The 20,734-nt window shown below is 44.0% G+C and overlaps 3 non-coding genes across 3 annotated transcripts; all 3 read left to right on the top strand.

Moving 5' to 3' along the window:
- The first annotated feature begins 1,915 nt into the window (after positions 1-1,915).
- trnas-gcu (transfer RNA serine (anticodon GCU)) lies at positions 1,916-1,997 on the top strand. The gene has a single exon. It is a non-coding gene; the product is annotated as a tRNA-Ser (tRNA).
- A 3,129-nt stretch (positions 1,998-5,126) lies between these two features.
- trnan-guu (transfer RNA asparagine (anticodon GUU)) lies at positions 5,127-5,208 on the top strand. Its single transcript has one exon. It is a non-coding gene; the product is annotated as a tRNA-Asn (tRNA).
- Positions 5,209-8,756: 3,548 nt separating this feature from the next.
- trnar-ucg (transfer RNA arginine (anticodon UCG)) lies at positions 8,757-8,847 on the top strand. The gene is given in 2 exon segments: positions 8,757-8,793; positions 8,812-8,847. It is a non-coding gene; the product is annotated as a tRNA-Arg (tRNA).
- The last annotated feature ends 11,887 nt before the right edge of the window (positions 8,848-20,734 follow it).

Genomic DNA, 20,734 nt, shown 5'->3' with positions numbered 1-20,734 from the left:
TAATGGCTAAGGCGTCTGACTTCGGTTGCAAATTCTTCAATTATCAGAAGATTGAAGGTTCAAATCCTACAAAGGTCTTTTAATTATCTGGGCGACACTTTTTATATTCTGAATCTGGCGTGAAACCAGCCATTTTTGAAAGTCCCTCATCTGAAGTAACGGAAGGCCTGTTGCTTTCATTAAGCTGATTGTACATTTTCAACATTGTAGATCTGTGTGCACGGGCAGGATAAGCGGTGAAGTTGAATTTCTTTCAGGGTGGTTCTAATTAGATGTAAAAAGCAAGAAATGGAATGCCTGAGAACAGTATATTGGTGAGACGAGGAGGCCGAGAGGTTAAGTCGATGGACTGATAATCCATTGTTCTTTGCACGCTATGGGTTCGAATCCCGCCTTTGTTGTTACTGTATTACACGTTTGATGCTGATGCACTTTCCAAGCATTTCTCTGAATCTCACTTAAAATAAAATTGCACTGGTGTTGCTGGTCTGTGCCCCTGCATTGCTCATATCTTGTTAAAATTAAAATATTCCAAGAAATTTCTCAACCCACCTTGAATGAAAGTGGAGATGAGATCGTGAATCGGAGATTGAGAACCCTCTCTTCCTTCTTCCTTCCTTTGAGATTGGCACCGAATGAAAAGACTAGCGGCAACAGAGGCAAATGATTAGGGAACAGGAACGTAAATTTCTCCTTTGGAATTTCAAAAATATTTATCAAACTTAAAGATGAGATTTTCTGTTTTTGGCTCTTTGGTAGAGAGATAAATAATGCGCGAGAAATCCTCGTTCTTTTCAGCATTCTCTCATGGGATCTGAAGCCCCAGTTTAACATCTTACTAGAAAGACGGCACTGCCGACAGTGCAGCACTACCTCAGTACTGCCCTGGAGTGTCAGCCTGGATTATGCACCCAAGTCTCTGGAGTGAGGCTTGAGTATGCTACCGCTGAGCCACGGCTGACACCTAAACTCAGTTCATTTGGCTGGAGTAAAATGACGGAGATAATGGGAAAAATGATAATGGAGTAAACTTTCAACTTGGCGTCCAAGATTAAACCGGGCATCGATTTAGAAACAGCCCGATTGATGTTGCCATGGATTTCATAAGCTTTGAAAAACAGGCCTGTCTATAATGGGCGTGGTCGTGGTCAGTTGCGAATCAATCTGGGTCTGTTTGAACCAGGAGTGCTCACAGTCCCGGATCATTCTGTGTCTGTTTGAAATGGCAGAGCTCACAATCTCGGATCATGCCGTTTTTTTAGAAGCAGAGCGATTTCAGCTTTGATGACCGAGTTGTTGAGTTTAAGAAAATGTGTCAGGGCTCGTCCGGGATTTGAACCCGGGACCTCACGCATTTTAATCGTGATATGCCCAAAGCGAGAATCATACCCCTAGACCAACGAGCCGCCGATGTCATTTCCCATTTGCATTGAGTTTCACTGCGCTGGTGCGAATCCAGCTCACAGAGGACCTGTTAATTCAGTTGAAATATTTTTATCTTTTCCTCAATCCACTTCTTTTTTCGAGCAGTTTCCTTGAACCTGCTCACAATTCGCCCCATAAAAAGAGATTCAGCGGCATCAGCGGCAGCATAGACTAATGGATTAGGCATCTGACTTCTGTTGCATATTCTTCAGTTATCAGAAGATTGAAGGTTCAAGTCCTACAAAGGTCTTTTAATTATCTGGGCGACGCTTTTTACATTCTGAATCTGGCGTGAAACCGGCCATTTTTGACAGTCCCTCATCTGAAGTAACGGAAGGCCTGTTGCTTACATTAAGCTGATTGTACATTTTCAACATTGTAGATCTGTGTGCACGGGCAGGATAAGCGGTGAAGTTGAATTTCTTTCAGGGTAGTTCTAATTAGATGTAAAAAGCAAGAAATGGAATGTCGAAAAACAGTATATTGGTGAGACGAGGTGGCCGAGTGGTCAAGGCGATGGACTGCTAATCCATTGTGCTCTGCACGCGTGGGTTCGAATCCCATCCTCGTCGTTACTGTTTTACACGTTTGATGCTGATGCACTTTCCAAGCATTTCACTGAATCTTACTTGAAATACAATTTCGTGAAAATTGCACTGGTGTTGCTGGTCTGTGCCCCTGCATTGCTCATATCTTGTTAAAATTAAAATATTCCAAGAAATTTCTCAACCCACCTTGAATGAAAGTGGAGATGAGATCGTGAATCGGAGATTGAGAACCCTCTCTTCCTTCTTCCTTCCTTTGAGATTGGCACCGAATGAAAAGACTAGCGGCAACAGAGGCAAATGATTAGGGAACAGGAACATAAATTTCTCCTTTGGAATTTCAAAAATATTTATCAAACTTAAAGATGAGATTTTCTGTTTTTGGCTCTTTGGTTGAGAAATAAATAATGCGTGAGAAATCCTCGTTCTTTTCAGCATTCTCTCATGGGATCTGAAGCCCCAGTTTAACATCTATACTAGAAAGACGGCACTGCCGACAGTGCAGCACTACCTCAGTACTGCCCTGGAGTGTCAGCCTGGATTATGCACTCAAGTCTCTGGAGTGAGGCTTGAGTATGCTACCGCTGAGCCACGGCTGACACCTAAACTCAGTTCATTTGGCTGGAGTAAAATGACGGAGATAATGGGAAAAATGATAATGGAGTAAACTTTCAACTTGGCGTCCAAGATTAAACCGGGCATCGATTTAGAAACAGCCCGATTGATGTTGCCATGGATTTCATAAGCTTTGAAAAACAGGCCTGTCTATAATGGGCGTGGTCGTGGTCAGTTGCGAATCAATCTGGGTCTGTTTGAATCAGGAGTGCTCACAGTCCCGGATCATTCTGTGTCTGTTTGAAATGGCAGAGCTCACAATCTCGGATCATGCCGTTTTTTTAGAAGCAGAGCGATTTCAGCTTTGATGACCGAGTTGTTGAGTTTAAGAAAATGTGTCAGGGCTCGTCCGAGATTTGAACCCGGGACCTCTCGCATTTTAATCGTAATATGCCCAAAGCGAGAATCATACCCCTAGACCAACGAGCCGCCGATGTCATTTCCCATTTGCATTGAGTTTCACTGCGCTGGTGCGAATCCAGCTCACAGAGGACCTGTTTATTCAGTTGAAATATTTTTATCTTTTCCTCAATCCACTTCTTTTTTCGAGCAGTTTCCTTGAACCTGCTCACAATTCGCCCCATAAAAAGAGATTCAGCGGCATCAGCGGCCGCATAGACTAATGGATTAGGCATCTGACTTCTGTTGCACATTCTTCAGTTATCAGAAGGTTGAAGGTTCAAGTCCTACAAAGGTCTTTTAATTATCTGGGCGACGCTTTTTACATTCTGAATCTGGCGTGAAACCGGCCATTTTTGACAGTCCCTCATCTGAAGTAACGGAAGGCCTGTTGCTTACATTAAGCTGATTGTACATTTTCAACATTGTAGAACTGTGTGCACGGGCAGGATAAGCGGTGAAGTTGAATTTCTTTCAGGGTAGTTCTAATTAGATGTAAAAAGCAAGAAATGGAATGTCTGAAAACAGTATATTGGTGAGACTCGGTGGCCGAGTGGTTAAGGCGATGGACTGCTAATCCATTGTACTCTGCACGCGTGGGTTCGAATCCCATTCCTCGTCCGAACTGTATTACACGTTTGATGCTGATGCACTTTCCAAGCATTTCACTGAACCTTACTTGAAATACAATTTCGATAAAATTGCACTGGTGTTGCTGGTCTGTGCCCCTGCATTGCTCATATCTTGTTAAAATTAAAATATTCCAAGAAATTTCTCAACCCACCTTGAATGAAAGTGGAGATGAGATCGCGAATCGGAGATTGATGAACCCTCTCTTCCTTCTTCCTTCCTTTGAGATTGGCACCGAATGAAAGACAAGCGGCAACAAAGGCAAATGATTAGGGAACAGGAACATAAATTTCTCCTTTGGATTTTCAAAAATATTTATCAAACTTAAAGACGAGATTTTCTGTTTTTGGGTCTTTGGTTGAGAGATAAATAATGCGCGAGAAATCCTCGTTCTTTTCAGCATTCTCTCATGGGATCTGAAGCCCCAGTTTAACATCTTACTAGAAGGACGGCACTGCCGACAGTGCAGCACTACCTCAGTACTGCCCTGGAGTGTCAGCCTGGATTATGCACTCAAGTCTCTGGAGTGAGGCTTGAGTATGCTGCCGCTGAGCCACGGCTGACACCTAAACTCAGTTCATTTGGCTGGAATAAAATGACGGAGATAATGGGAAAAATGATAATGGAGTAAATTTTCAACTTGGTGTCCAAGATTAAACCGGGCATCGTTTTAGAAACAGCCCGATTTATGTTGCCATAGATTTCATAAGCTTTGAAAATCAGGCCTGTCTATAATGGGCGGGGTCGCGGTCAGTTGCGAATGATTCTGGGTCTGTTTAAACCGCGAGTGCTCACAGCCCCGGATCATTCTGTGTCTGTTTGAAATGGCAGAGCTCACAATCTCGGATCATGCCGTTTTTTTAGAAGCAGAGCGATTTCAGCTTTGATGACCGAGTTGTTGAGTTTAACAAAATGTGTCAAGGCTCGCCCGGGATTTGAACACGGGACCTCTCGCATTTATAATGCTGAATTGCCCAAAGCGAGAATCATAACCCTAGACCAACAAGCCGCCGATGTCATTCTTCAATTTGCATTGAGTTTCACTGCGCTGGTGCGAATCCAGCTCACAGAGGACCTGTTTATTCAGTGGAAATATTTTTATCTTTTCCTCAATCCACTTCTTTTTTCGAGCTGTTTCCTTGAACCTGCTCACAATTCACCCCATAAAAAGAGATTCAGCGGCATCAGCGGCCGCATAGATTAATGGATAAGTCGTCTGACTTCGGTTGCAAATTCTTCAGTTATTTGAAGGTTCAAGTCCTACAAAGGTCTTTTAATTATCTGGGCGACACTTTTTATATTCTGAATCTGGCGTGAAACCTGCCATTTTTGACAGTCCCTCATCTGAAGCAACGGAAGGCCTGTTGCTTACATTAAGCTGATTGTAAATTTTCAACATTGTAGATCTGTGTGCACGGGCAGGATAAGCGGTGAAGTTGAATTTCTTTCAGGGTAGTTCTAATTAGATGTAAAAAGCAAGAAATGGAATGTCGGAAAACAGTATATTGGTGAGACGAGGTGGCCGAGTGGTTAAGGCGATGGACTGTTAATCCATTGTGCTCTGCACGCGTGGGTTCGAATCCCATCCTCGTCGTAACTGTTTTACACGTTTGATGCTGATGCACTTTCCAAGCATTTCACTGAACCTCACTTGAAATACAATTTCGTGAAAATTGCACTGGTGTTGCTGGTCTGTGCCCCTGCATTGCTCATATCTTGTTAAAATTAAAATATTCCAAGAAATTTCTCAACCCACCTTGAATGAAAGTGGAGATGAGATCGTAAATCGGAGATTGAGAACCCTCTCTTCCTTCTTCCTTCCTTTGAGATTGGCACCGAATGAAAAGACTAGCGGCAACAGAGGCAAATGATTAGGGAACAGGAACATAAATTTCTCCTTTGGAATTTCAAAAATATTTATCAAACTTAAAGATGATATTTTCTGTTTTTGGCTCTTTGGTTGAGAGATAAATAATGCGCGAGTCCTGCCGCGGTCGTTCAATTAACTGGGCGACACTTTTTCTGATCTGAATCTGGCTTCAAACCGACCATTTTTGACAGTCCCTCAACTGAAGCAGCGCAAGGCCTTTTGCTTACATTAAGCTGATTGTACATTTTCAACATTGTAGATCTGTGTGCTTGGGCAGGATAAGCGGTGAAGTGGACTTTCTTTCAGGGTATTTCTGCTTAGATGCAAAAACCAGGAAATGGAATGGCTGAGAGCAGTGCATGGTTGAGACGAGGTGGCCGAGAGGTTAAGGCGATGGACTGTTAATCGAGAATGCGGATCCCACCCTCGTCGTTATTACGTTTGATACTGGTACCCTTTCCGAGCTTTTAACTGAAACTTGCCTAAAATAAACTTTCAAATGCAATTTCGTCAGAATCGCCCTGGTGCTCCTGGTCTGTGCCCCATGCATTACTCATATCTTGTTAAAATTAAAAGAGACCACTGCAATCCTTCAACATCTTGAATGAATGTGGAGCAGTGATCGTGATTCGGAGATTGTCGAACTGCTCCTTTCTTCTGCTGAGATTGTCACCGAATGAAAGAATAGCGGGACCAGAGGCAAATGTTTTGGGAGCAGAAACATAAATTTCTCCTTTAGTAGGCAATGTAATTTCAAAAATATTTATCAACCTTAATGAAGAGATTTTCTGTTTTAGTGTCTTTGGATGAGAGCTAAATAATGGGCGAGAAATCCTCGTTCTTTTCGGCATACTCTCATGGGATCGGAGGGCCCGGTTTAACGTCTTACTGGCAAGACGGGGGCACCAACAGTGCAGCAGTACCTCAGTACTGCACTGGAGTGTCAGCCTGGATTATGTGCTCAAATCTCTGGAGTGCTGCTTGACTTTGTCCCCGCTGAGCCACTGCTGACACCTACACTCAGTTCATTTGGCTGGAGAGAAATGACGGAGATAAATGGAAAAATTATAATGGAGTAAACCTTCAATTTGTCGTCCAACAGAAGAGCGGGCATTGTAATCGGCCGCCTATTATAGAAACAGTCCGATTTATGTTGCCATCGATTTCATAAGCATTGAAAATCAGGCCTGTCTTTCATGGAATGGGTCGTGGTCAGTTGTTAATCACTCTTGGTCTGTTAAAACCGGGAGTGCTCACAGTCCCGGATCATTCTGTGTCTGTTTAAAATGGCAGAGCTCACAGTCCCGGATCATTCCGTTTTTTTTTAAAGTAGAGCGATTTCAGCTTTCATGACTGAGGTGTTGAGTTTAACTAAATGTGACTGGGCTCGTCCGGGATTTGAACGCGGGACCTTTCGCATATGTAAGCCACAGAAATTCCCTAAGCGAGAATCATACCCCTAGACCAACGAGCAGCCGATGTTATGTTTCAAGTTGCATTGCGATTCCCTGCGCTGGTGCAAACCCAGCTCGCAGAAGTGCTGTTCATTCAGTTAAAATATGTTTATCTTTTCCTCAATCCGCTCCTTTTTGGCGATCATTTTAATTGAATCTGCTCACAATTCTCCCCATAAAAAGAGGTACAGCCGCATCAGTGGCCGCGTGCCCTAATGGATAAGACGTCTGATTTCGGTTGTCGAGGTTTTTCAGTTATCAGACGATTGCAGGTTCGAGTCCTGCCGCGGTCGTTCAATTAACTCGGCGACACTTTTTCTGTTCTGAATCTGGCTTCAAACCGACCATTTTTGACAGTCCCTCAACTGAAGCAGCGGAAGGCCTTTTGCTTACATTAAGCTGATTGTACATTTTCAACATTGTAGATCTGTGTGCATGGGCAGGATAAGCGGTGAAGTGGACTTTCTTTCAGGGTATTTCTGCATAGATACAAAAACCAGGAAATGGAATGGCTGAGAGCAGTGCATGGTTGAGACGAGGTGGCCGAGAGGTTGAGGCGATGGACTGTTAATCGAGAATGCGGATCCCATCCTCGTCGTTATTACGTTTGATACTGGTCCCCTTTCCGAGCTTTTAACTGAAACTTGCCTAAAATAAACTTTCAAATGCAATTTCGTCAGAATCGCCCTGGTGCTCCTGGCCTGTGCCCCATGCATTACTCATATCTTGTTAAAATTAAAAGAGACCACTGCAATTCTTCAACATCTTGAATGAATGTGGAGCAGTGATCGTGATTCGGAGATTGTCGAACTCCTCCTTTCTTCTGCTGAGATTGTCACCGAAAGAAAGATTAGCGGGACCAGAGGCAAATGTTTAGGGAGCAGAAACATAAATTTCTCCTTTAGGAGGCTATGTCATTTCAAAAATATTTATCAACCTTAATGAAGAGATTTTCTGTTTTAGTGTCTTTGGTTGAGATATAAATAATGGGCGAGAAATCCTCGTTCTTTTCGGCATACTCTCATGGGATCGGAGGGCCCGGTTTAACGTCTTACCAGCAAGACGGAGGAACCAACAGTGCAGCACTACCTCAGTACTGCACTGGAGTGTCAGCCTGGATTATGTGCTCAAGTCTCTGGAGTGCTGCTTGACTTTGTCCCCGCTGAGCCACGGCTGAAACCTACACTCAGTTCATTTGGCTGGAGAGAAATGACGGAGATAAATGGAAAAATTATAATGGAGTAAACCTTCAATTTGTCGTCCAGCAGAAGAGCGGGCATTGTAATCGGCCGCCTATTATAGAAACAGTCCGATTTATGTTGCCATCGATTTCATAAGCATTGAAAATCAGGCCTGTCTTTAATGGAATGGCTCGTGGTCAGTTGTTAATCACTCTGGGTCTATTTAAACCGGGAGTGCTCACAGTCCCGGATCATTCTGTCTCTGTTTAAAATGGCAGAGCTCACAGTCCCGGATCATTCCGTTTTTTTTAACGTAGAGCGATTTCAGCTTTCATCACTGAGGTGTTGAGTTTAACTAAATGTGTCGGGGCTCGTCCGGGATTTGAACCCGGGACCTATCGCATTTTAAGCCACAGAAATTCCTTAAGCGAGAATCATACCCCTAGACCAACGAACCGCCGATGTTATGTTTCAAGTTGCATCGCGATTCCCTGCGCTGGTGCAAACCCAGCTCGCAGAAGTCCTGTTCATTCAGTTAAAATATGTTTATCTTTTCCTTAATCCGTTTCTTTTTGGCGAGCATTTTATTGAATCTGCTCACAATTCTCCCCATAAAAAGAGGTCCAGCAGCATCAGTGGCCGCGTGGCCTAATGGATAAGGCGTCTGACTTCGATTGCGAGGTTTTTCAGTTATCAGACGATTGCAGGTTCGAGTCCTGCCGCGGTCGTTCAATAAACTGGGCGATGCTTTTTCTGTTCTGAATCTGGCTTCAAACGCGACCATTTTTGACAGTCCCTCAACTGAAGCAGCGGAAGGCCTTTTGCTTTCATTAAGCTGATTGTACATTTTCAACATTGTAGATCTGTGTGCATGGGCAGGATAAGCGGTGAAGTGGACTTTCTTTCAGGGTATTTCTGCTTAGATGCAAAAACCAGGAAATGGAATGGCTGTGAGCAGTGCATGGTTGAGACGAGGTGGCCGAGAGGTTAAGGCGATGGTCTGTTTATCGAAAATGCGGATCCCATCCTCGTCGTTATTACGTTTGATACTGGTACACTTTCCGAGCTTTTAACTGAAACTTGCCTAAAATAAACTTTCAAATACAATTTCGTCAGAATCGCCCTGGTGCTCCTGGTCTGTGCCTCATGCATTACTCATATCTTGTTAAAATTAAAAGAGACCACTGCAATTCTTCAACATCTTGAATGAATGTGGAGCAGTGATCGTGATTCGGAGATTGTCGAACTCCTCCTTTCTTCTGCTGAGATTGTCACCGAATGAAAGATTAGCGGGACCAGAGGCAAATGTATAGGGAGCAGAAACATAAATTTCTCCTTTAGGAGGCAATGTAATTTCAAAAATATTTATCAACCTTAATGAAGAGATTTTCTGTTTTAGTGTCTTTGGATGAGAGCTAAATAATGGGCGAGAAATACTCGTTCTTTTCGGCATACTCTCATGGGATCGGAGGGCCCGGTTTAGCGTCTTACCAGCAAGACGGGGGCACCAACAGTGCAGCAGTACCTCAGTCCTGCACTGGAGTGTCAGCCTGGATTATGTGCTCAAATCTCTGGAGTGCTGCTTGACTTTGCTGCCGCTGAGCCACGGCTGACATCTACACTCAGTTCATTTGGCTGGAGAGAAATGACGGAGATAAATGGAAAAATTATAATGGAGTAAACCTTCAATTTGTCGTCCAACAGAAGAGCGGGCATTGTAATCGGCCGCCTGTTATAGAAACAGTCCGATTTATGTTGCCATCGCTTTCTTAAGCATTGAAAATCAGGCAGAGCTCAGAGTCCCGGATCATTCAGTTTTTTTTAAAGTAGAGCGATTTCAGCTTTCATGACTGAGGTGTTGAGTTTAACTAAATGTGACTGGGCTCGTCTGGGATTTGAACCCGGGGCCTCTCGCATTATCAGCCACAGAAATTCTTGAAGCGAGAATCATACCCCTAGACCAACGAGCCGCCAATGTTATGGTTCAAGTTGCATTGCGATTCCCTGCGCTGGTGCAAACCCAGCTCGCAGAAGTCCTGTTCATTCAGTTAAAATATGTTTATCTTTTCCTCAATCCGCTTGTTTTTGCGAGCAGTTTCCTTGAATCTGCTCACAATTCTCCCCATAAAAAGAGACTCAGCAGCTTCAGCGGCCGCGTGGCCTAATGGATAAGGCGTCCGAATTCGGTTGCGAGTTTTTCAGTTATCGAAAGATTGCAGGTTGGAGTCCTGCCGCGGTCGTTTAATTAACTGGGAGACGCTTTTTCTTTTCTGAATCTGGCTGCAAACCGACCATTTTTGACAGTCCCTCAACTGAAGCAGCGGAAGGCCTTTTGCTTACATTAAGCTGATTGTACATTTTCAACATTGTAGGTCTGTGTGCACGGGCAGAATAAGCGGTGAAGTGAACTTTCTTTCAGGGTATTTCTGCTTAAATGCAAAAAGCAGGAAATGGAATGGCTGAGAGCAGTGTATGGTGGAGACGAGGTGGCCGAGAGATTGAGGCGATGGACTGTTAATCTATTGGGCTCTGTACGCGTGGGTTCTGGATCCCATCCTCGTCGTTATTACGTTTGATAGGGATTGCCAGCGAGGCCCACGTTCCAGGAAGGAATTAAAAGAACAGTTTTTTCGCGCATGATGATGCTTAATGAAGGGATTGTTGATGAAGTGCCTGTCTCACTAGATGCTACTTGACCTGATCAACGTTCGCTCCATCATATATTTTTTATTTTGAACTTTGCAGCGAGCATTTCTTCGGGCAACAACAAAATCAATACAATTTTATGACAGGAGTGGGTTTCGAATCCACGCCCCCGAAAAGAATGGAGTTTTAATCCAGTGCCTTAGACTGCTCGGCCACGCTACCACACCTGTGTGATTTTATTTCTGATACTGGTGAATGATAATTGAAAGCCGGCATTGAGTCAAGGGCTTTTCATTGAGAAAGAAGGAAACAAAGAGCTTTCTGAGCTCTGTTTATGGAGCGAGGTGGTTGAGGGGTTAAGGCGGTGGGTCGCTAATCATCTGTGCTCTGCACGCATTGTTTTGAATTCTACCGTTATTGTATTTAAGACTAGATCTTTTTCAACGCATCCAAGAATCCTGAGTCCTTTCCTTGCCCAATCCGCAGTGGGAAGTTTTGTTTTGCTGCCTCACTCTATTTGCACAAATCAGCAAAGTCCTCATTTCAGCCCAAACTGTTTCTTGCACGGAGGTGTTGAATTGTAAGCCATAAGTTACGTGAAGTGTAATTGAAAGTGGACAGTGACGTCCTGGTAAAAGGAAAATTTCTCTTCAGATGCTGCCTGATCTATTGAATATTTCCAATATGTTCTGTTTTAATTTTGTGCTTTCACTGTAGCAGTTTACCCGACAACACAAAACTTGCCTCAAGGGCGCAGTTTCAGGCAAAACGTTTCTGCGCCCTTCTCACATACAAGATCTACTTCCCTTTCCCCACACACGATGTAAAGGCAGGTGTTTCTGCCCACTTTCTCCTGCACCGCAACATTCCAAACACACGTTGCTCCTGGCATCAGGGAGTCTCAGAGTTTCTCAGAGTGGATTGCCAGAGCAATGGGGAGCTCAGAAGCTGTGAGGGAATTGAAGGGTTGCTGAGATAGTATCACGTGGGTATGAGGGCTCTAAATGGATACCAGAGAGAGTAACGGACACTCAGAAGGTATTATCGAGGGAAAGGGAACTCAGGAGGTATCAGAGAGGTTTAATGAGCGCTCGGGAGGTATGAGAGTGTGTAAGGGGCGCTCAGAATGTATCGAAGAGGGTACGGGACGCTGAGGAGCTATCAGTGAGAGTAAGCAATACTCTGGAGATATCAGAGTGAGAAATGAACACTCAGTTTTTATCAGAAAGATTGAGGAACGCTTAGGTGGTAGCAGTGAGTCTGGTGGAACATGAGTTTTTATCGTGTAAACATCACATTGTCTAAATATCAACATGGTTAATGAAAGCAAAGTTGAATCCGAATGTAACAGCTGGTCTGCCATGTCCTAAGTGGGGACTGTAACGATCAATAACATGTCATTCTATAGTGGACACTAGGTGGAGCCGTAGAGCTGTGTAGAGCTGTATATAAGACTGCACTACCCAGCTGTATATATATTAAGACTACATTACCCATGAGGCACTAGGCTACCCACAAGGAAGCAGTCAAGATGGAAGCCTCTACAGATACTGTACCAGTCCACATGTGCTCAACAAAGTAACTAACAAAAGCTAGCTGTGTTCATAATAAGAATGTCTATTTATTAATGAACATAACATGGTACCAGGATGGTGAAGATCTGCTGAAAATTGTGAAAAGCGACATGGAGAATTTGAAGCCACCAGAGCGTTTGAATCTCACAGAAAAAATCGACTACAATTGGCAGACTTTTAAACAGTAATTCGAACTCTACATTGCAGCCATCGGATTCGGTACGAAGCCAGACGCAAGGAAGATAGAATTGTTGCTTATGGTTGCAGGCCCACAGGTGACAGAGGTATTTAATACGTTTGTATTTAATCCAGTGGAGAACAGAGAAAAATTAGGAGATGTGCTAAAAAAATTTGATGCACTTTGCGCTCCCAAAAAGAATGAGACGTATGAAAGATACATCTTCCGTTCTCGGACACAGCAACAAAATGAGACTTTTGCTAGCTTTATAACTGATCTGAAACTGAAAGCACAGACATGTAATTTCTCTGAGCTCAAAGCATCCATGATTCGTGACCAGATTGTGTTTGGTATTCATGATAAAAAAGTCAGGGAACGTCTGTTGAGAGAAACCAAACTAAATTTGGATAATGCGGTGAAAATATGCCAAGCCAGCGAGCTAGCTCGAAAGCACACGAAGACTTTCAGTGAAATCAATAATGATGCGATTGCAATGAGTGATAATGCTGCTGTCGGTGCTGTGTACTACAAGGGGAAGAAACGTGGGCAGAACAGAAATGAAAAGCAATCGGAGGATGAAATTTTTAATTGTAAACGCTGTGGTTACAAACACCAGTTAAGACAATGCCCAGCGTTTGGAAAAATGTGCACAAAGTGTAATGGAAAGAATCACTTTGCCAAGCAATGCTTTTCAAAAGTAAAAACAACGAAAGGGCAACAGGTTAAAGTGATTGAGGACATTGATGCTCAAAGTGATCACATTTGCAGTAAGTGTTGACTGCTCGAGGAACTCCGGCTCCGTGTTGAAGAGCTGGAGTCCGAGCTTCAAACACTGAGACACATCAGGGAGGGGGAGAGTTACCTGGACTCTGTGTATCACGAGGTAGTCATACCAATTAGATTAATTAATTCAGATGTAGTCCGTGGCCAGGGTCAGGATGGTGTGACTAGAAGTGAGGCAGGTGCGGGGACCAAGGAGGTAGTGTTGGAGGAGCCGCAGCCCTTGCACTTGTCCAACAGGTTCGAGGCTCTTACTCCCTGTGGGGCAGGAGCAGGAACTGCAGGGAGGATGAGCAACCTGGCCACAGCACCGTGGACAGGGGGCCATTCAATTGGGGGGAGTTAAAATAAATGTTGTAGTGGTAGGGGATAGTATCGTTAGGGGGATAGATAGAGTTCTTTGCAGCCGAGAGCGAGAGTCCCGAAGGCTGTGTTGCCTGCCCGGTGCCAGGGTTAAGGACATCGCCTCTGGACTGGAGAGAAACTTGGAGTGGGAGGGGGAGGATCCAGTTGTCGTGGTCCATGTTGGTACCAACGACATAGATAGGACAAGGAAAGAGGTACTGCTGAGGGAGTTTGAGCAGCTAGGGGTCAAATTAAAAAGCAGAACCACAAGGGTAATAATCTCTGGATTATTACCTGAGCCACGAGCGAATTTGGCTAGGACAAATAAGATTAGAGAGTTAAATGCGTGGCTCAAAGACTGGTGTGGGAGAAATGGGTTTTGCTTCCTGGGGCACTGGCACCAGTACTGGGGCAGGAGGGAGCTGTTCCATTGGGATGGGCTTCACTTGGCCAGTGCTGGGACTAGAGTCCTGGCGGATCATATAACTAGGGTTGTAGAGAGGGCTTTAAACTAACTAGTGGGGGGGAGATTCCTAGAGAGCAAATAATAAAAATGACAACAGAGAAGGTCATAGACTTAGGTTGCAGTGGGGAAATTAAAAATCAGAGCGTGTCAGGAAGGGGCAGAAGGTATGCAGTAAAAGGTAAAGTGCTAAAAAGGGGAAAAGCAGGAACTAAGTGTCACAAAACATCTTTGAAAGATCTCTATCTGAGTGCACGTAGCATTTGTAACAAAATAGACGAGTTAATGGCACAAATAACTACATATGGGTATGATCTTGTGGCCATTACAGAAACATGGCTGCAGGGTGACAATGCCTGGGAATTAAACATACCAGGTTTTTTAACGATCAGGAAGGACAGGCAGGAAGGAAGGGGAGGTGGGGTGGCTATGATAATAAAGGAAGGAATCACTGTAATAGAGAGAAATGATATTGGGTCAAAAGATCAGGATAATGAAACAGTTTGGGTGGAGGTAAGGAATAATAAGGGGAAAAAACACTAGTGGGCGTAGTCTATAGGCCTCCGAACAGTGGCAACTCTGTTGGACGGAGTATCAATCAGGAAATAGTTGAAGCTTGTTATAAGGGAACATCTATAATTATGGGGGATTTTAACTATCATATTAATTGGACAAATCAAATTGGGCAGGGCTGTCTTGAGGATGAGTTCATTGAGTGTATTAGGGATGGGTTTCTTGAGCAGTATGTAACTGAACCGACCAGGGGGCAAGCAACCTTAGATCTGGTCCTGTGTAACGAGATGGGATTAATTAAAAATGTCCTAGTAAAGTATCCCCTTGGAATGAGTGACCATAACATGGATGAATTCCATATTCAATTAGAGGGTGAGAAGGTTGGATCTCAAACAAGTGTGCTAAGCTTGAATAAAGGAGACTATGAAGGTATGAGAGCGGATTGAGTAGAGTGGATTGGGACAATAGATTAAAGGGTAAGACTGTAGTGTCCGTGTGTAGATAAAGACACTGAAGACAGGAGTTGGTTCATAGGTATTTACTAAGCAAGTCTGGGGGGTGGTCTAAATGATATACACAATACACAGGCTTATATAGCCCAAGTGGCAATTACCGGCATTACGCACACCTGGGGCTCTTAAAGGCACATACACCACCATTGCTCTTAAAGGCACATACACCACAATTCCTCCCCTTCTAGCTAACTAGTACATCATATTTTAAGTAATTATTAATTAAATGTTATATGCAAAATAAGATACATTGCTGTATTAATTAATTATAAGTTAGTCTCTCAGGAGGCTTCGTGACTCGGTCCGGATAACGCCTCGGGGGTGTAGTAGTTTCTGGTGGTGTAGTAGGTTCTTCTGGCAAGGCTGATTCGGCTTGAATGCCAGTGTCGGGTTCATCGGGTTCCAGTCTCACCGGATCGGAGGTAGATATGGGTATATCTACTTCATCGTTAGATGTATAGAGTGGTGGTGTAGGTTGTCCCTTTTCGGATGACTTGATGATTTGGTCAGCATGGCGTCTTATTATGCTTTCTCCGATGTCCACGGTATACATCAGTGGTCCTAGTCGTGTGCAGATAGTTCCAGGCTGCCATTTCTCGGTACGGTAGTCCCGGGCCAAAACCGGTTGGCCTATCTGGAAGGTCCTAGTTGGCTTTTCATTCATGCCCTGAAACTGCCGGTTCTCCACGTCCCTTCGGATGTTGGGCTTGACCAAATCCAGCCGGCATCTTAGGTTTCTATTGTAGAACATCATGGCGGGAGTTTGGTTAGTAACCATATGTGTTGCATTCCTATATGCAAATAAGAAGTTATCCACCTTGTGCTGAAGTTTTATGTTTCATTACCCATGGCCTTTATGGCCTTCTTGAAGGTCTGGACAAACCTTTCAGCCAATCCATTGGTGGCGGGATGGTATGGGGCGGACGTGTAGTGCTTTACCCCATTGTTCTTTAAGAACTTTCTGAATTCTTCGGACACAAATTGCGGTCCATTATCAGAACATATCTGTTCCGGCAGCCCATTCCTGGCAAATATGGTCCTTAATACTGTGATGGTTTTTTCCGTGGTGGTGGAGGACATCTTTATTACCTCCGGCCACTTGGAGTGTGCATCAACCGCGATTAGAAACATTGAGTCCATAAATGGACCAGCAAAGTCGATGTGCACCCTTTGCCAGGGAGATGAGGGCCACTCCCATGGATGTAGAGGGGCTTGTGGTGGAGCGTTTTGGACCTTCTGGCATCCTAGGCAGCTCTTGGTCATTTCTTCGATGTCTCCATCGATACCTGGCCACCATACAAACGCCCTAGCTAGGTTCTTCATTTTCACTCCACCAAGATGCCCCTCGTGAAGCTCCTTTAGCACTTTATCCTGGAGTTTGGGTGGAATCACCACTCTGGATCCACACATCAAGGTTCCTCGGCACACTGACAGCTGTTCTCTTCTTTGCGAGAATGCTGGCAACAGTGGCTCGCCATGTGCTGGCCACCCCTTCACTGTTAAATCGTAGACCCGTGAGAGAGTAGGGTCATTTCTTGTCTCCCTTTCAATGGCAGAATTTGTCACCGGTAGACATTCCACTATGGTAGAGTGGAATATCTCTACTGGGTCTTCTGTAGGTGCCTCTTCTATCGTTGGCAACGGTAGGCGCGATGAACCGTCAGCATTCCCATGCTGTTTTGACCCTTTGTATTCAATGTTGTATTGGTGTGCCCCTAGAAAAAGGGACCACCTCTGTAGTCTTTGTGCCGTCATAATGGGGACACCTTTTTTAGGGTTGAATATGGAGATGAGGGGTTGATGGTCAGTCAGCAAGGTAAATTTTTGTCCGTGTAGGTAATGGTTGAATTTCTTCACTCCCCATACCAGGCTGAGTGCTTCCCTGTCTATTTGGGCATAGTTACGCTCAGCTGAGTTTAATGAGCGTGACGCAAAAGCTATCGGCCGTTCTGAGCCATCAGGGAATATATGGGATAATACCGCGCCTATGCCGTAAGGGGATGCATCGCACGCCAGTCTGATTGGTAGTGATGGGTTGTAATGAGCCAAAACTTTCTCGGATGTGATTAAGTCTTTACATTTATGGAAGGCACGTTTACAGTCTTCGTTCCATTTCCAAATCACTCCTGTCTGTAGAAGATCATTAAGAGGGTGTAGAATAGTTGATAAGTTCGGTAAAAATTTATGATAGTAATTTATTAATCCCAGGAATGACCTTAATTGTGAAACATTTTCCGGTGCTGGGGCTTTTATAACTGCTTCAATTTTTTCAGGTGACTTATGCAACCCTTCCTTATTAATTATGTGGCCACAATATGATATCTGATTTTGGAAAAATTCGCACTGGGGGCGATTTGCTCGTAGGCCCCGTTCTTTCAGCCTAGTGGGCACCTGCTCCAAATTGGCAAGGTGCTCGTTGTCGTTTTCTCCTGTTATAAGGATGTCGTCTAGGTAGCATTGAGTCCCCGGAATCCCTTGCAGGACTTGCTCCATAGCTCTTTGCCAGATAGCTGGAGCTGATGCTACTCCAAAAACCAGTCGATTGTACTGGTACAGGCCTTTGTGTGTGTTTATTATGAGATACTTTTTAGAGGTCTCCTCAACCTCCATCTGTAGATATGCCTGTGCCAAGTCAATTTTTGTGAAATGTTTCCCTCCGGATAGTGAGGCGAAAATATCTTCTATCCTCGGAAGAGGATACTGTACCGTGTGAAGGACCGGGTTTACAGTCACCTTAAAGTCCCCACAGATGCGAATTTTTCTCTGTTCCTCAGAGTTATTTTTCAATGCTTTTTTCATGACTGGAACGATGGGTGTTGCCCATTCGCTCCAATCTACTTTGGATAATACGCCTGCCTTTTCCAAATTCTCCAGCTCTGCCTCGACTGCCGGACGTATTGCGTATGGCACCGGTCTTGCCTTAAAAAATTTGGGAATTGCTGCATCTTCCACTTTTGTTGAGGCGGTGATGCCTTTCAAGGTTCCTAGTTTCTCTTGAAACACTTCTTTGGCGTTGGCCAAGATGTCTTTTAATCGTTCAGGTATGATGTCATCATTGTTTTTTTCCTTACTGGTCACCGTCAGTGCCTGAATGGAGTGCCAGTCTAAACGTAGCTTCCTTATCCATTCACGTCCCAACAACGGTGGACCACCATCTTGTAGAATGTATAAATACAACTTTTGTATTTCTTTGCCGTTGTATACCACAGGCACCCTTATTTTTCCTTTGGGGTAGACTTTCTGCCCCGTATATGTTTTTAAGATAATGGATGTGTCTTTTAGAGGTATATGCGAAAATAGCCTCTCGTAATCTCGTCGATTTATCACGGTTAGAGCTGATCCTGTATCTAGCTCCATTTTAACTGGGGACCCTGCTATTGTGAGGGTAACCCAAATGGTTTGGTAATCTTCATTGGCAATTACATTGTGTAATTTGAGAGAGCTTAGTCTCTTGTTCCCAGAGTCGCTATCACTCTTCTGGTCTTTGGAGCTACTGTCCGTCATCATTTGTACCTTTCTGTGCTTTTCCGTATTGATTCTTTTCTCGTTAGTGGATTTTTTATTTTCAGATCGGCATACACGTGGAATGTGTCCTATCTTTCCGCATCGCTTGCATGCTTTTTCTTTGATCCAGCAATCCCTCTGATCATGGTTGGATCTGCCGCATCGATAACATTTCTTGAAACCCCGTGTCATTTCATGGGTGCCGAAGTCCTGTGGCCTTTGCTGTATCTTTGCCGCTCCTATTGCACTGAAAGCCTTGTCCAGTGTTAAATCTTTTCTAGAAGATAACTTCTTTTGTGTTTCTACACTTAGGGGATCGCAGATGAATTTGTCTTGCAGAGAATCTGCCAGTCCTGCCTCGAATTGGCAGTGTAGGGTATCAACAATCTCTTCAAAATTATTGTCCATCGGTTCGGCTGGAGTGATTAAGTTGCGTAACAGCTTGTATGATTCTGCGCCCATTAGATCCAGAAGAACTGAAGCTTTTTTTTCATCTTCTATTCCATTTGCGGTGCAAAACACCTCCACTCTTTCTACATATGTGGTCCAATCCTCTATCTTGTTATCAAAAACATCAATATTGCCAAAGTTAGGCTCTGTTTCGTTATCAAAAGCATCAATATTGCCAGACATAGGCATTTCAAAAAAAAGATATGGCGCTTCCCGCGCTTTTTTTTTCTCTGTAGCAACGATATGGTGCTTCCCGCGCTTCCCCTCCGCTGCTACCGATAACAACGCTGTTTTACTGTGGTTTCCGTTTATTCACTGTTGGAGACTCGTTCCCGACGGAGGTCTAAATGCTGACCTGCTTGCCGCATCGGCCATCTCCCGAGTGCACCCTCCCAGTCCGTTATTGCTTGCCTCCGATTTCGCTGCTTGTCTCAGCTGTAGAGCCCACCACTGGAGCCCCAGCCTGACGCCCAGGAAGGATTAGCACAGTACCTGCCACCAGCTTGGCCAGCTGGTGAAACCACAGTTTCTATTACTTCCTTGAGTCTTCTGGATGCTGGAGGAATCGATGTCCTTGAGTGCTGCCGAATTGCAGGTAAGTCCGTTTCCACTTCATCGCCACTGTAGTGTCCGTGTGTAGATAAAGACACTGAAGACAGGAGTTGGTTCATAGGTATTTACTAAGCAAGTCTGGGGGTGGTCCAAAGGATATACACAATACACAGGCTTATATAGCCCAAGTGGCAATTACCGGCATTACGCACACCTGGGGCTCTTAAAGGCACATACACCACCATTGCTCTTAAAGGCACATACACCACAAAGACGATACATGATCAGTGGTGTACATTTAAGGAGTTATTTTACAACTTCCAAAAAATATATATTCCACTGAGAAGAAAAGAGTGTAAAAGAAAAGACAGCCATCCGTGGCTAAGTAAAGAAATTAAGGATAGTATTCGACTAAAAACAAGGGCATATAAGGTAGCCAAATCTATTGGGAGGATAGAGGATTGGGAAAACTTTAAAAGACAGCAAAAAATAACAAAAAGATTGATTAAGAAAGGGAAGATAGATTATGAAAGTAAATTAGCATAAAATATAAAAACAGATAGTAAGAGTTTTTATAGTGATATAAAAAGAAAAAGAGTGGCTAAAGTAAATGTTGGTCCCTTAGAGGATGAGACCGGGAAATTAATGGTGGGAAATATGGAGATGGCAAAAACACTGAATGAATATTTTACATCAGTCTTTACAGTAGAAGACACTAAGAATATCCCAACACTGGATAAACAGGGGGCTAAAGGGGGGGATGAGCTAAACATGATCAAAATCACTAAGGAAGTGGTACTCAGTAAAATAATGGGACTCAAGGCGGATAAATCATCTGGACCTGATGGCTTACATCCCAGGGTCTTGAAGGAAGTGGCGGTAGGGATTGTGGATGCATTGGTAATAATTTTCCAAAACTCCCTGGACTCGGCAAAGGTCCCGGCAGACTGGAAAACTGCTAATGTAACACCCTTATTTAAAAAGGGCAGTAGACAGAAGGCTGGAAACTATAGACCGGTTAGCCTAACATCTGTGGTCGGTAAAATTTTGGAGTCCATTATTAAGGAGGCAGTAACAGGACATTTAGAATATCATAAT

This window comes from Somniosus microcephalus, unplaced genomic scaffold (assembly GCF_052327205.1).
Source record: "Somniosus microcephalus isolate GS21.2 unplaced genomic scaffold, FLI_Smic_1.0 unresolved_chr1, whole genome shotgun sequence".
NCBI classification, from domain to species: domain Eukaryota; kingdom Metazoa; phylum Chordata; class Chondrichthyes; order Squaliformes; family Somniosidae; genus Somniosus; species Somniosus microcephalus.
Note: the sequence above shows the minus strand (reverse complement) of the source record. Positions and strands in the feature narration are given on the sequence as shown.